Source organism: Salvia hispanica, chromosome 2 (genome assembly GCF_023119035.1).
Source record: "Salvia hispanica cultivar TCC Black 2014 chromosome 2, UniMelb_Shisp_WGS_1.0, whole genome shotgun sequence".
NCBI classification, from domain to species: domain Eukaryota; kingdom Viridiplantae; phylum Streptophyta; class Magnoliopsida; order Lamiales; family Lamiaceae; genus Salvia; species Salvia hispanica.
This window is the reverse complement of record NC_062966.1, coordinates 18,863,065-18,877,419: the sequence shown is the minus strand read 5'-3', so window position 1 is coordinate 18,877,419 and position 14,355 is coordinate 18,863,065. Positions and strand designations below refer to the sequence as shown.

The 14,355-nt window shown below is 34.2% G+C and overlaps 2 pseudogenes; one reads left to right on the top strand and one right to left on the bottom strand.

Moving 5' to 3' along the window:
- Positions 1–337: 337 nt before the first annotated feature.
- Positions 338–5,363, bottom strand: LOC125206411 (annotated as a pseudogene).
- A 4,063-nt stretch (positions 5,364–9,426) lies between these two features.
- LOC125206410 lies at positions 9,427–12,127 on the top strand (annotated as a pseudogene).
- Positions 12,128–14,355: the final 2,228 nt, after the last annotated feature.

Genomic DNA, 14,355 nt, shown 5'->3' with positions numbered 1-14,355 from the left:
GATATATATATAAGAAATTTAATGGGGCAGTTAGCTAATTAAATGCTATCTATATTTATGTTTAACATATGCGTAAACTGTTGTGATTAATTTCATTTTAATTTTCGAGCTTTACCGAATAACCCTTAATTATTCAACGACTTGTTTTTATTATAATAATAAATTTCATCGAATTAAGTCCATTCGCATGGTAATACTACTACTCCACTTATTTATAATAATGCACATTGTTAAGTTTTCTCATTTTGACCCCCATAAATCTTTGTTAACTCTTTTCGAGGCCAGAATTAAAACTTTATAAACCATTTTCACCCTAAATTTGTAAATTGCTATTAAATAAGTGTGAATCAAATTTATTGATTTCTTTTGCATTTGTGTTTAGTTAGGATGGATTACATTTTGTTTCGATTAAGATAGAAAATCTCTCTTCAACCTGCAGAGTATATACAGAAAAACACAGGAGATCTCAATTCTATCTATCTCTCACGAGGCAAGCACGCGATTTCCTCTCGGTTTTGAAACACAAGTGAAATCTGGGTAGTCGACGAAGCTCATGGAGAGATCAAGCTTTGGCGACTCCAGCTCCAAGACAACCTTATCACAAACAACCCCCAACAAGTTTGCAAATCAAAAATACAAGTTCGTACTTAAAAAGAAATTTCAATCTTGATTCTAATATCGTGTATGTACGTACCACGATGTTTACAAATTTCAATCTGGAACATAAAGATTGCAGTGTGGTCGAGCACTCTGCAAAACACAAGTTTTGGTGGAAAATGCCATTAGCATTAGCTTTCAAAACAGAGATGAAATCCAAAATTGTGTGATTGATTTAAATCACACAACAAATGCACAATTTTTTTTACCGGCCAAAAACGCCCAATGTTGATCTTATTCACGAAAGCGATTCCTTTACTCCACCCTCGGAATGATATGAACGTGTCTGCAACTTTGGTGATGTTGAAGCAACCGCTGTAATATGCTGGCTCCGGATCAAGCTCTGCACAACACAAACCAAATATTACTACCACTAATAACAGTCGTTGGAGGCCCAAGAAAGACATTTCATAGCTTACTAGAGAATTTCACAAGGATAAAGAGAGCTTACTCTTCTGGCCTTTTAACCGTTTCCGAGTCATTGGATCGTGAATGATGGGGTTGATATCTCTGGCTTCATTGACATTTTCAAGAGAAATGGGAAGCATTGTCCAATTATGCAGAGGCCTTCCATCCAGATATACAGGAGACAAAATGCCCTGAGCCAAAGGAAAGAATATGACATAAATGAAAGGGGAATTTTTTCATTTTCTTTTTGGAATCTCTTGAAAGAACAAAAAAAAAGTGATTTCTAGGTTTCGTCGTAAACCTAATTGGTTACTTCCAGTTACATAAATCAACAGTTCAAACCGAACTTAAAGAGCTTCTCCCATTTCCATATCTGTAAAAGTAACTTGTTCAAGAATTGTGGTGTTTAGTCTCTCGACCTTTTGATTTAGGATTAGTAAATTTCAGGACGATGCCATAAAGGATAAGATTATATTTACCTTTCTGTCAAATATGTACGCCCATAATTCAAGCGACCCATGTTTTCAACCTATGAGGAAAACACAGCCGACAATCTCAATGATGATGAAGTTTTATGTAGATTTAAGTGGACAAATTGATATGAGTTGCAAGGAAAAGGAGTCTCAAACGAATGAGGTAAGAAAGCATCCATACCAAGATAAACAGTTGATTTTTCGATTCACGTGTTAAGGAAGGTAGAGGAATGGGTTTATTTGACCATCTTGTGATGACACCAACGTACGCTGGTCGTCTCCCACTATCTTCAGCACAGGAAATAAACACTTGAGCTCTATCATGCACCTGTTAATTTGAGACGATATCATTATGAAATGCAACTACGATGAAATACAACCAAGAAAGTTTAGCAGCTATTGATACGATGAGAAGACCTTTGGTATTGACAACACACTTCCATTGCCTTGTGGAGTGTAGTATGAGGAATATGACACGAAGCCAAACATCTGAAATATTTAAACCGGAATTTGTAGTAATAATTCATTTCTTAAGCATTTGAAAGAACAAACAAAATATATTTTATACTTTATCACCTGTCCAATAGCTTCCATTGAAACTGGGTTCTCAGACTCTACAGCATCAGCCAGGTCTGTCATCCTGGTTGCGTCATACAAAAACGAGCTTTTATGTAGCTTGATACGCCCATAAGCTACCTTTTCATTGTTGGAAGGGACAGAAGCAAGAGGCTGAGGGCTATATTTTGCGATGACACTTCTCAAAGCTGCAAGCAATATGAAACCATATTGAAAAGATAGATTACCAGTATATAGAACACTCTAGCAAGTAGGACTAGTTTGCAGCTGATGAAGCATGTAGAAATTAGATTATACCAATCCAAGGTAGGCAGGGTTGGAAGATCTTAATCTAATAGGAGGCTCTTCAGCAAGCAACCAAGCAGGGAAGCCACCCAAATCCCACTCTACAACCACAAAAAATAAGAAAGGTAAGTAGAAGGAATTATCAAAGAAAGAACCGCTTGCAAAAATTGCATCATAATTCCTAACTGATAAAAATTTGATAGATAATGAGTTTAGATTATATGTGTTCGAAATCAAAGAGAGGACTCATGCAACAGAGGTGAACACAGTCAAATTAAGGTCAAAATCTGTCACCTGAGAATCTTAAAATGATGGTTTAAAAAGGGAAAACTCCAACCATACGATAGTAGTTCTACTTGGCCTTTTTCCAGCTAGGATCGAATGCAAAACTCAAACTATTAATTAGAAGCAAAGGATATTTGTAAGAAAATGCCAAAATAGAGATACAGTAGTTTAACGCAACTGATTCGCATACAAAAACATAGGATTTGCCAAACCCTGCTCTTCTTCCATTGTTAGGTAAGTTCTCACTTCCATATTTCGATTATTCCATAACCAACTATGCTAGGTAAAATTCTGCATAAATGGCCATATAACTTGCAAAACCGGAGATGTAATATTGCAGTCTATCATTTGTAATCACACAAATTATCTATATGAATGTTATTGAATCATCCAGAGTACAAAGCACCAAAACCAAGCATTTCAGAATACGTAGAATATGAGTAAGCCTTCAGTTGAGTAAAAACTTGAATTCAGATGCAAAACCACTTGATCATAAAATCAATAGAACTTCAAGAAATAAGCTTTTATTAGAACCCTATTAGAACCCACATGAAAGTTTACTAACCGCCACAGATATAGGGCCCAGGACGCAGCATAACCAACAAATCCAATTCCTTGCATAGCTCGAGAAATGAAATTATGTCTGCAATGCCCTCAAATACCAGATGGCCTTGTTTTGGCTCATGTAAGTTCCAGAGAACATAAGTTTGAATCGTTGTTCAATCCCAATGCCTTTGCTCTCAGCAGTCGATCTCTCCAGTACTGAAACTCATTATTTACACGAATTTACAGATTAGTATGCCACCATGAGAACACAAAATATCCACCTAACTACGGCAGCTTTATTCCTGAGACATTTCAAAGCTACGAGAGATTATACTAGGGGGTCCAAATTCACACAGTGGCGGACGCAGGATTTTTATACTAGGGGGTCCATATTATACTAACGATAGTCGCATATTTTTTAGTATCGACGATTATAGAAACAACCCGAGACATTTCAAAGCTACGAGAGAGATGAATAGTTTGAGATGCATTTTTCTCCTGTTCTTGCTTCGTATTTATCAGTTACATTTTCTATTCTCCAATACATTTTATATTCCCTCCGTCCACAATAAATAGTCTCATTTGTGGATGAAAGTAAGAGAGAGGAGAGAAAAAATAGATGAAGGAGAAGAGGGAAAATAAAAGTAAAAGAGAAAAGGTGAAAAAGTGGGTAAAGCATGAAAAAAAGTTTCTATTTTTAAAATAAGACTATTTTCGTGGATTGAGGGAGTATTTTTATTTGATTTCTATTATGCTTTTACTTTTTTAATTCTAGCCCACATTTTTTGCTTTGGATGTCAAGGTGAAAAAATTACTCACAATTAAAAAGAGAGAAAAAATTGTAGTGGGACCAAAGGAGTAGAAATCAATTAAAGGGCTCATATTTAAAATTCAACAATGAAATGCCGGCTGGGGAATTCGAACGCATAACCAAGTGGTTGCATGGCCAAACTACCAACCAACTGGGCTAACTAATAACTTGAAAAACGATGGCTAATTATACATAATCTAGTAAATAGCAAAATGGGTGGGGGTTCCTTGCCCCACGTAGGTCCGCCTCTGATTTCACATGTTTAGGAAATACCAAAACTAAAGCACTAAAAGTACCCAATATTTATGCAAGAACAAGTATGTGATGTTTGGTCTAAGGCTCTAATTGAATAAAATTACTAAAACCTTAGCAACATTACACACCTCAGGATGCACTCGGAAATAATGCAAGTCTCCTCCAATTATCCTAAACGGCTCCCCATCCCTCCAAAACATGTCCTCTGCAATCTCAAACTTATGTGTGTGTCCCTGTCACAGTATAGCATGTTATGGGGCACATCAACACTTCACATGATTGAAACAAGCAGTGCATGAATTACTAATCATCAAAAAATTTGAAAAACTTCCATTAAAATCATCAAATATCGAGGTGTTTCCTGTGAATTGTGCACAATAGCCCCCATCACCAAGTCAAGTAATAAGAAAATTCTCTTTTCGAAATTTCAACACTCAAATCTCAGAAAATTTAGCCCCCACCAAGGCGATTACTTCAACTTTCAACCCTCCCCATTCTGGCTTATCACAATAAGGAGAAATATGCACATAATTACACTACAAGAGACTGCCATCCATATATTCACAAAATAAATTCTCTCTCCCTCAATTTCAATTGTGGAATCAACCCTCAATTTTTCCACTGCTCCAATTAACATTCCTTTACTTTCTTGATCATAACCACACATCACTCAATTAAACTACACAAAATCACAACATAAAGTACAAACACAAAATCACTCAATTAAACTACACAAAATCACAAAATGACTGCTCCAAATACCTCAACCAAACCAAGATAAAGAAATATAATGTACCAAATGAGTGAAAAAAACTAATCTTTTCCCAGATTAAATTACATTATTCAAGTGAAATTGGGAAGAATGATGAGAACTGGACGGCAGGGGAGCAAAAACGCCCAAGACGAAGAGTGCTATGAAGAAAGTCAATATGAAGGGGGTAGCTCTCCTCAGGCTTCGGATTCTTGCCATTTTTCTGAGGCGATGATGAAGCCCAGTTGCCAGTTTTACTGCTTTGCCATTTTTCAATTGTACGGAACAGTAGACTGCTTTATTTTATCGGGCCGGGCTCGAGACAATATACGGAATTCATATTTATATACTATCTATAAATTATGTGCACGCGCATTTGAAATAGGTAGTTGAGTTAATTATGTTGAAAATATGATAAATAAAAAGTTCAAGGTCGGTCTCGTAATTGTAGAATTTTTGGTATCATATCTATACTATTCTCTCCGTCCCGGAGTATTAGACTCACTTCTTTTGGGCACATGATTTAAGGAATTAATATTTAAATAGTTAAAGTGAAGAGAGTAAAGTATGAGAGAGAGAAAAAGTAGGGGAGAGAAGAGAGAAAAAAGTAGGTGGAGAATAAAATAAGATATATGCTTTTTGCTAAAAAAGGAAATGAGTCTAATATGTTGGGACATTCCAAAAGGGAAAGTTGGTCTAATACCTTGGGACGGAGGAAGTATTTAAAAGTGGCAGTTGATTGAAATTACCTTGCAACCCTTTTTGGCTGGATTTTGAGCAGTAATTTGTTTGTTTTTTGTTATTTTTATTGTTGATATTTGTACCTCAGAATATGTTAAACTATATTAGAAAACATCATTTGTACACCTCTGAAACTGTGCATCATAGCAGTCAAGAAGAAATGTGTTTTTCCAATGTTTTACTGGAATGTGTGTGTAAAATGTTTAGGTATTTCAGTTTTACAACTAAATAAAACCTTATATTAGACATTATGTTGAATCTATTTAATTATTTCTATTTTTTCATCTTTTTGTCATAGATCTTTTTTCATGTATATGAAATTCTTTTTGAACTTATATACCTATTTTTTGAAAATCTTTAAGCAAAAGAAGCAGGAAATAGCATCAGCTCAAAAATTAGAAAATGAAATACATGACAGGAGAGAGAAAGAGAGAGAGAGAGAGGGTATGGCAGAGAGAGCATACACATTAATAAATACATTAAACCTGTTTCCAATGCATGTTGTCCCTGAAAAACAACAATGACAGTTTAGTGTTTATGTATATGAAAGAATAGCTAAATTCTTTAACTTATACAACTATGTTTCAACATATCAAATATGAGAATTAAAGATGCTTGATAAATCTAATCTTGAAAGCAATAGCATATGATATCTATCTGATTATGTATAGGAATCAGAGATAACATTTTGAAAATTTCTTCTCACTGTCTACACTAATTGTAGTAGAGCTTCACATTAAATTCTGGAAATTTGTTTAATTACCTTAGAAGTAAGTTTTTCTTGGATCTCCTTCTATTTGTTGCTGATCTTTGGTTTATATTTGGATTAATTCTCTTCCTCAATTGATTCCATATCCTGTTCATATATGTGGAGATAGTTAGGTGTATTGTATGATCTTAGATATGTGAAAAATGAAATAGTCTGCTAATAACCTTTTCCTATTCAATTATGTCTTTCTCAATCTTGAATCTGTTGATAGTAGTTTCTGATCTTGGCCTTATGTTAATAACCTGTTCATAATAATTTGGATAGTTAGGTGTATTGTAGTTTTGTTATAGGTGGAGTTTTTGATAGATAATCAGTAATAGAAATGTTATTAAGATACTTATTGGAATTGATCTTAACTAATACTCCATTATTTATGAAATGTAATACCTATTGCTATGGCATCGTGTGGCTGCTTCCAATATTTATGGACATGAAAAGGTTGCTACGGAAGGATCTATTTCAGAACTTTTGTAGCCTTTGTATAGGTAGCAGGCATTGCAATCTTTTTGTCTCTTTCTTTTTCCTTTGGATAGAGTGGCTGGAGGCTGCTTTTTGGGATAGTATTGATTCCCCTTTACACTCCTGCAAAATAGCTTTAGTTTAATTAGAGTAAATACCAATCATCAAGGTCATTTATTGGGCAAGGCTAATGGACCATTCAATTAATTGCATTTATTGCATCATTCTATTTCCAAGACACAACTGCCAATTATGTATATTCCTTCTCATTAATTCGGATAATGCCTTAATTAATACTGCTAATGCTTTTTTAACATTGTGTTAATGTTTTTTTTATTATTCTATTATTTACTAAAGATTAACTGCTATATTTTTTATTTAATAGATCTGAAAGGTTCTCCTAATCATTCTGTTTTTTTGGGAATGTGCTATTGTGTAATGTGTGCAGTGCAGGCTGGACTCCTTCCTCTATAAATATGGTTACTCACTGTTAGTTTATGCATCACTTATCTACACTCTTAAAATCTTACTTCAGCTTAAGCTCACAGTCATAAGCTCGGTTTTTGGTACTTCTCTCTTTTATCATTCTTTTAAAATCAGTAGGAATTATTCTAGATAAATAAGTGTTTTACCTATTCGCTGATTGAATCTTTGGGCATCCCATTTCTCTGACTCTTATCTCTCCTTTTGTTGCTTTTTTTTTTCTGCATATGTATAGAGATTTATTGTTATATGGTGCTGTGAATGAAAAGTAGATTATGTGTTTAAGCTTTTAATGTTTTATCTTCTCAATCATAGATCTTCTGGGCATCTTCATGGCTTTAAAGATTTCTCTCCTTTTTCACTATTTCTTCATCTTCTACCATTTTTTTGTAAGATCTTCACAGAACAATATATTGTAATTGCTGTTGTACAAGATTTGTTGACCAATTGTTTGTTCTATATATGTGTTACCATATTGCTGAAAGTTGTTCAAAATCAGTAGAATATGAGAATGTGACACATAATGTCTTACCATTTTTGTAGAAGATCTTCTTTGCTTCTCACTTTCTTAAATGTCGTAGCCTCTGTTGCTTCTCTTTGTCTGTAATCTTTGGAGTTTATTATAAATGGTTTCCAAAATAAATCAGTAGCATGTTACAATGATTTTGATTTTGGTTGCTGTAGTATTCATTCTTACCAGGTTTGTAAAAATTCTTCTTCACTTATTTTCTCTGTCTCCTTTCTTTTGTCTGTGTGAACTCATCTTCTCTAAAGTGGCTGTGTGTATACATCTTGGAAAATATTTTATACCTGCAGTAGACCTGTTATTGGACAAGTATTTGTCAGATTTGTTGTTTATAAAGAATTTCCTCTATGCAGACTAATCTTTAATTGCATTTTGCAGGTCTGTTCAAGCAATGACTCCTTTTGTTACATCTTTTAATAACTTGAGCAAGGCAATAACCTTTTCAACTATTAAAGTCAGGTGTATTCATGTTTATCAAGGATTGCCGGATGACAAAAATGACAATAGTCTGGAGTGTGTTTTGCATGATTCAAAGGTATATAATCTTTGAATAATATATTTACTGTTTGTCTTTGATAATTTACTACTACAATTTTTGAGTTAGTTTTATTTTTGTGTCATTCTGAAATATTTTGTTTACAGGGCACTAGAATTCAGGCAACATTTCCTAATTGTTTGCTTCAAAATCTTGGTTGTAATATTAGAGAAGGTGGAGTTTTTTTTTATCAAAAACTTCTTTGTCAAGCCTAATACACTCAGGAATAAGATTACTAATCATCAGTTTAGACTTTTGATGAATGTGAAGACAGAGATGGTTGAGGTCAATGATAACAGATTTTTAGAGAGATGTATGATTTCAAGCCTTTCACTGAAATAACTCAGTTTGAACAAGTTGATGATTCATCCTTCTTTGGAATGTTATCTGATTATTTCTGATTCAGTGTTTACAAGTTCTTTCTTTTATAAGTTTGGTATAAATTGAGTCTGATTATGTGACAATCTTATTGCACTATTTTTAGGCCATGTTTGGTTGGCGGGAAAGTAAAGTTAGCAAGGAAAATGATTACTAGGAAAGTGAATCCCGGGAATATGATTCCTAGTAATCATTTTAAATTATTTTGAAAACATTGTAATTAATAATAATAATAATAATAATAATAATAATAATAATAATAATAATAATAATAAAAACTATATTATATTGCTGAAATATATAAGAATCCTAAAACTGGGAAAAAGAATACCTAAGAAAAGTTAGGAGAATCCTGGAAAGTTGTACTAACTTTCCTTTTTTTCGGATTTTGATTACTTTCCCAGTTTGATTAAAAACTGAAACAAACACAGGAATTTAAAATTTAAGGAATCAGATTACTTTCCCATACAGAATCCTGACAACCAAACATGGCCTTAGATGTTATTGGTGTGATAACTGGACCAGGAAGAGTGATTGCTCAGTCCAAATATAGGCTGATTGAGATTGAAATATCAGATGTGAAGTACGTTTAAAAATAAATTTTGACTTTTTTCTTTTTATTCTATTCAAATGCACTGATTACTTCTGTTTTATTTCAGCCATAATAAGTTGTTTTGCACTATATGGGATTCAAATGTTGATCTTTATTTGGATGAATTGAAGAAGAGTGAAAGGCTAATTCGTATAGTGATTGTTCAGTTTTGCAAGAGAAATTTTTTCAGAGGTAATACTTTTTGTGGTGTTATATTAGTTCATACTTAAATTTAGTTATCTATTTTTCCATGTGGATAACATGTTTTTTACTAATTAGGTGAAATAATAATTTCTACACATTTTTAAGCCTCCAAAATTATCATTAATGATGATGTTGATGAAGTTAAACAGCTTAGAAGCAGGTAACTATATTCAATGTGTGGATTTTTAGAAGAAATCTCTTTCTAAAACTGAATTTCTTTGAATTTTTGATTTAATACTTATCTAATCTGTTTTAATTTGTTTAGGGTATGTTTGGTAGGCATTAGAAACTCATAATAGCTCATAAAAGCCCACCTACTTGGTCAACATCTCACTTTCTCCTCCATTTGGTAGCGAACGCTGTAATCTCAGAACCCGGTAGTAATTTCTCGGATCTCACCGATTTTGGCAAAATTTTCAGCGGATCCAGCAATTCCTTATACCACAAATTTTGAGGTATTACGTTTTCTCAGATTGTCCGACACGATGTTGTGGTTTTGTATTCCCAAATTACCCCTTCTCATTTCCGATCTCTACAAACACAGTTTGCAGCACCAGCTCCTCCTTCGCAGCTGTAATTCGAGCGATCCGACCACCAAAGGTATGCCTTAACCGGAATCGCTTATTTGTCCCCAATTTTAATTTCAAATTTTTGGGAGTAAGACATTTTTTAGATCTGAGTAGAATTGATTTACTTTCTGTCTATAAATCTATGTGTTTGAAAATGAGTTTGGAGACGTTGGATTGTTTTTTTCAGCAATTGGGCCTGATTTTATTGTTTAAGTGAGTTGTTACTTCTTTTGAAGAATATGGATCTGAATTTTTGGATGATATGGGCTGGATAATAAGATTTTGATATGATTTTGGAGGAATTTGGGTTAAAAATCTGTTCTTGCAGTTGAACTGAATGGGGGTTGTGTTTTGACAATTATGGTGGTGAAAATGTTGGTTTCTTGTTTTGAGGTATTACTTAATGTAGCTGTTGTGTAGTTTGTAGTTTGTAGCTTTCTTGAGTTGTACAGTCATTGCTTGCTTGCTATGGAGAATGGCAATGACATGTCGTCATCCTTGACCTTTGCCTCGTATTCGTATCTATCAAATGGCTTGAGTGGCCATAATGCATCTTCGTGCAAAGTAGGGACTAGCCCCGAGTTGTTGAGTTTGAGTAGGCTTAGCTTGAGTCTCGAGAAGCTCGTGGTTGATGCTGACTATGACTATAGTGATGCTGGAGTAGAGGTCGAGGGAGTGAGTGTAGGTGTCAATCGCTGCATCCTAGCTGCACGGAGTGAGTTCTTCCACCAGCTGTTTAGGAACACGGGCATTGATGAATCCGTGGAGGGAAAGAAGCTGAGGCATGAAAGATCTGGTGCCCAAGGGAAGAGTAGGGTACGGGGTGTTTATGGTGGTTTTGAATTACTTGTACACCGGGAAGGTGAAAGGCTTCCCCAACTAATGTCTTCACCTGCGTTGATGAGTCTTGTGCTCACGATGCTTGTGGCTCGGCCATCAACTACGTTGTGGAGATATGTATGCTTCTGCCACGTTTCAGATTAAAGAACTTGTGATGGTTGTTCAGGTTCGATCTTTTGAAGCTTTCATTGATGATGGTCGTTATTTAGTATGTTTCTCGAGTTATCGTATTTGTTTCCCTAGCTATGAATGCAGCTAGGGAAACAGATTGCTAGCTGTTTCTGGTCTAATATTGCAAAGTTTTGTTTGATAAATATGTTTATCGAGCCATTCTATTCATTTCTCTGTGTTTCGACTTGTTTAAGTAAAAAAGTAGAGTAATCTAAGAGAAAAACAGTGAGGGGGAAGGCTATGAATGCAGCCGGTGAAACAGATTGTTAGCAGTTTATGGTCTAAATTCGCAACTTTTGACGTTTTTGTAAGATGATGGTCGTTGTTTAATATGATTCACGAGACATTGTGTTCGTTTCTATGTGTTTTGAACTTGTATAGGAGAGAGACATTGAAGGAAGGCTATAAATGCAACCGATGAAACAGATTGCTCGATGTTTATGATCTAAAATCACGATATATGCAATTTGGACCGTGTTTTTGTATATCGCGTAGTTGTTTTGTATGAAGAAATGATGGTGTAGCTATAATAGGATTGACATCTGGCCTTGTAGTCGTTGAAGGCGTTGAAGGCGAAGGAGGCGCAGAAGAAGTCGGCGGCGGCGGATGAGAAGAAGGGAGATTCGTAGGCTTGATTTGGGGATTTTGTGTAAATTATGTTACAATTGTATCCATTTTGTGGCATTCATTTGATTTGATGAGCCAATTTTTTATTTTTATTTTTATTATTTGTATGGGATATTAAATTGGGATAAATGTACTTTATTCCTTCCAATTTATTTTCTGATGAAAAAGCAAGGCTAAATTTGTCTATTCAATGTGTAATAGCATTTTCATGTATAAAGCTAAATCCCTACCAAATGATGTATTACCTATAATAAGATTTCTACCAAACAGCATATAAAATAATCGGAAAAGTCAAATATGTGAAAACTTAATAAAAGAAGTCAAATACGTGGAAACTTAATAAAAGCCATGGAAAACTACCAAACATACCTTAGGATAAAAGATGATGTTAGATTTCTTAATCTTGCTCCTGTTAATCAAGAAGGACAAAGGATTGGAGGAGAATATGATGATCTTCAGTTGAAATCCCTTGATGATTTGGCTTGCTTAGAGGTATTGAAGAATTTTTAAACTTTTGACTTCAATATTGTTTTCTCTTCTTCAATTTTATTTGTGAAATTTGAATAGTTTGTCTCTGGATTTGATTTTCAGGAGGGTTCATGTTGGGTTTTTGGAAAAATTGAATCTGTTGAGTGCCATTATGGTGAATGATTTTATTTAGCTTGCAAGATATGCATGAAAAAAGTTAGACAAGTGTAAAACAAGTACAACTGTACTGGATGTCACAAGAGTCATTCTTATGCAATTAAAAGGTTTCATATTCAAATTTTGGTTTTATTTTTATTATGTTTTGTTATTTGCTTAAATTATCTATTATTTATTTCAATCATGTTGTATTTTTTAGGTTCAGATTTATTGTCAATGTGGTTGATCATACTAGCAATGCCTCTTTGTTGCTGTGGGATAGGGAAGGTGTTCAGTTATTAGGAAGAAATGTGGCTGACCTAATGTAACAACCCAAACTTTTGAACCTTATTGTTGTTGCTGTTGGTGTTGCTGTTGTTGTTGTATAAGAAATCAATGTAGTATTCAGAAATTTGCCCTTTATATTTTGAAATAATCGATATTGAGTTAAGGAATTGAGATGAGTCATAAAATAGTACTCCCTCCGTCCCGCTTTAGCAGTCCCGTTGACTTTTCTGCCATCTTTTTGTAAAAATGATAAAAAATAGTTAAAGTGGAGAAATGGTAAAGTAAGAGAGACAATAATGTAGATAAGACTATTCTCTATATTATTCTCTCTCTTAATTTACCATTTCTCCTATTTAACTATTTTTTTATCATTTTTACAAAAAGAGGGCAGAAAAGTCAATGGGACTGCTAAAGCGGGACGGAGGGAGTAGTAGTTATTTTGTTCTTAAAAGAACATTTCAAGTACAACTAAGAAGAAAACCAAAATTTTTTTTTAATGTTCGGCATATCCATCGGAAGTTCGATAAAGTCTGATGATGCAAATTTATCAGATCCTAATCTATTACAATTAGAGAGGAATGTGCAAGACCGGGCAGCCCGTTCAATGGTCGTACTTGTATTCCAAGGCAGTGCACTACGTTAACAAGAATTTCCCGGATATTTAGATGGATTCTAATACCTGCATAGCAAAGAGGAAAAGAAATTAAGAAGTAAGTCATAATAAACTACTATAAATAAATCATATTAATTTCACTAATTAAGATTTAAGTAAGGTACTCAATCTTATAGCCACGTAAAGGATTAACCCCATCAAATCCTAGAAAAGGTTTCAACCAAGTTGGCATTAAAATACTAATGCATCAAAGCCTCGGATAGCTCGTACAATGGTTGCACCCTACTCCATGGAATAGCCAAGGTTCTTCAAATGAGTGTTCCTACACGAAGAGAAAAGAGTTAGGAGTAAGATATTATTGGATTTACAAATCTCTGATCAAATCTGTAAAAATATCATGTTACAGTGGATAGATGTGCTATCACACTGTTATTATTAAATGTTAAAATCTTAACATAAGATTTACAATATCTTTTGGCAGTAAGAAAAATATAAATAACATCAACTTGCAAAAGAAAATATAATATAATGTCCACTTGCTACCAAAGATAACAAGTATATATATATCCCAAAGTGTCTACAATCGAACACCCAATCTTCTCTCCACACGCACAAATAAATCATGGGAGATCAGGAGTAAGAGATGGGAAGTATGGCAGAGAGTCCAACCCAACAATCCATCACAAACTTGGAAGATATTTTAGGCAGTTAAGCCTCCCACAAGTAAAACCTCCCCATGATAAAACCTCCTCCACTTGCACGACAACTTGCAAGAGAAGAGTCAGTACTCTATATAAACCCCAAATATTTCCATTTTAAGCAACACATCGCTGTCAAACATATTCTCTTCACACCACATCACTCAGGATAAAGTAGTACGAGGAAGAAG